Raw genomic sequence first — 2,308 nt, forward strand, 5'->3', positions numbered from 1 at the left:
GGAAAATAACATATTTATGGATTGAAAGTACTGACATTGAAAAGATTCTACCCAAATTGATTATAGATTCAATAAAATCCCAGTTAAGACCCAACAAAGTTTTTCTAAGAAGTCAAAAATTTGTTTCTAGTATTTGTGTGAAAATGCAAAGGGCACAATATCCAAGACAACCTTAAGAAGAAAAAACCTGGAGACTATATACACAGGACATTGTGACTTATTATAAAGTTCCAGTCATAAAGACAGTGTAGAGTTGGTACTAGGAAATATAAAAACATATCCATTCATATCCAATGACTCAATTATGACATAGTTTCTGTATAGAGGGGGGAAGAATGGTCTTTTAAAATCAATGGTACTGATTAAATTGGATATCTATATAGACAGTATAGGTAGTATTTTTCTCCATTTGCTTAGAGCTTTTAAATTTTATTTTAACCATATTTTATATTTTTTGTATATACTTTTCCCCACATTAATAAAATTCCCTTCTATTTCTAATTTGCTAAGACATTTTATCACAAATAGATTTTGAGATCCTTTTGTAGTTCATAAATGTGATGATTTTTTTTCACTCATATGTGAGATATACCTTCCTTAAAGGTTGTTATACCATCAGCACAATACTCATCTGACAGGAAAAAGAAATATTTTGACTCTCATCAAATACTTTTTTGCATCTATTGACATAATCATGTGATTTTTCTACTTCACTTTGTTAATGTGTCTAATTACATTGATTCATTCTCAAATTCTAACACTCACATTCCGGGAATAAAAGTCACTTAGTCATGATGTAGTAACCATTTTATATATCACTGGATTTAATTTACTGTTTTTACAAAAATTCTTATATATATTTCATGAGAGAGCTTGGCAAGTAATTTTCTTTTGAGTAATGTTCTTTTCAGAATTTAATATCAAAGTTTTGCTGGCATCGTAAAATATGTTGGGAAGTGTTTCTTCTTTTTCTTTTATCTTGAAGAATTTTAAGAAGAATCCACTAGTGAAGTCATCTGGTCTGAGGAAAGTTTTTTGTGGAAAAGTGTTAATTTATAGGTTCAGTTACTTTACTACATATAGAACTACTTATGTTTTGTATTTCTGTTTGTCAATTTTGGTAAGGCCTATTTTTATAGGAACTTTCTCATTTTCCCTACATTTCCAAATTTATTGGCATAAAGTATTTCCTTATATCCTCTTTGTTTTGAGACAGGGTCTGACTCTGTTGCCCAAGCTGGAGTGCAGTGGTGTGATTTCAGCTCACTGTAAACTCCACCTCCTAGGCTCAAGCAATCCTCCCACCTCAGCCTCCTGAGTAGCTAGGACCACAGGCACACACCACTACACCCAGCTAATTTTTTTTGTTTTTTGTTTTTGTTTTTGTATTTTTAGTAGAGACAGGGTTTCACCATGTTGCCCAGGCTGGTCTCCTGAGCTCAAGCATTACTCACACCTCAGCCTCCCAAACTGTGGGATTATAGGCATGAGCCATGCACCCAGCCCCACTCTTCTTTTGTAATATCTCTATTGTCTAGAGTGATGTAAACCTTTTCATTCTGGCATTGATGATTTCTTGTCTCTCTTTTTTTTTTTATCTGTCCTTGCAGATGCCCATTAATTTTACTAATCTTTTCAAATGATAAACCTTTAGCTTTTTATTTTTCTCTATTTCACACTCATTTTTTATTCATTAATTTCTTCTCATTTTTTATATTGACTTTCATCTATTTCAGGTTTAATTTGCTGTTCTTTTTCTAACTTCTTAATAATACTTAGCGAATTGCCATTTCAACTTTTCTTCTTTCTAAAATATGCATTTATTGCATAAATCCCCCGGAATGCAACTTTAGCTACATCCAATGGGTTTTAACATATTGAATTTTCAGTATTATTCAAGCAAAAATGTTCTAATTTTTATTGTAATTTCTCACTTAACCCATACACTATCATTATTATTATATAATTTCCTAATAGCATTTTCTCGTTTTTTTAAGTTTAATTCTACTATGATCATAAAACATACTATGTATGATTTCAATCCTTTGAGATTTTCTGAAATTTGCTTTATGGTCCAACAAAATATCAGTGTCAGTCAATGGGCCACGTGCACTTAGGAGAAATGTGTATTCAATTGTTAATTGTGTTGTTCAAATCTACATACATATTTCTCCTTTTTTCCAACATATTTCCTTTTCTCCCCCTACGTGTTCTATTAGTTATTCAGAGAAGTATCTTATCAACTTGCATTTTGGCAGTAGGTTTGTCTATTTCCTTTTTTTGTTTCTGTCAATTTGCTTTATATATT

The 2,308-nt window shown here is 31.3% G+C and overlaps 1 non-coding gene across 1 annotated transcript; it reads left to right on the forward strand.

Annotated features, from left to right (window-relative positions):
* Positions 1–536: 536 nt before the first annotated feature.
* Positions 537–637, forward strand: LOC116557642. Its single transcript, XR_004271623.1, has one exon. It is a non-coding gene; the product is annotated as a small nucleolar RNA U13 (small nucleolar RNA).
* The last annotated feature ends 1,671 nt before the right edge of the window (positions 638–2,308 follow it).

The sequence above is a fragment of the Sapajus apella genome, unplaced genomic scaffold (assembly GCF_009761245.1).
Source record: "Sapajus apella isolate SASKATOON/1434 unplaced genomic scaffold, GSC_monkey_1.0 scaffold19, whole genome shotgun sequence".
In the NCBI taxonomy this organism is placed as follows: domain Eukaryota; kingdom Metazoa; phylum Chordata; class Mammalia; order Primates; family Cebidae; genus Sapajus; species Sapajus apella.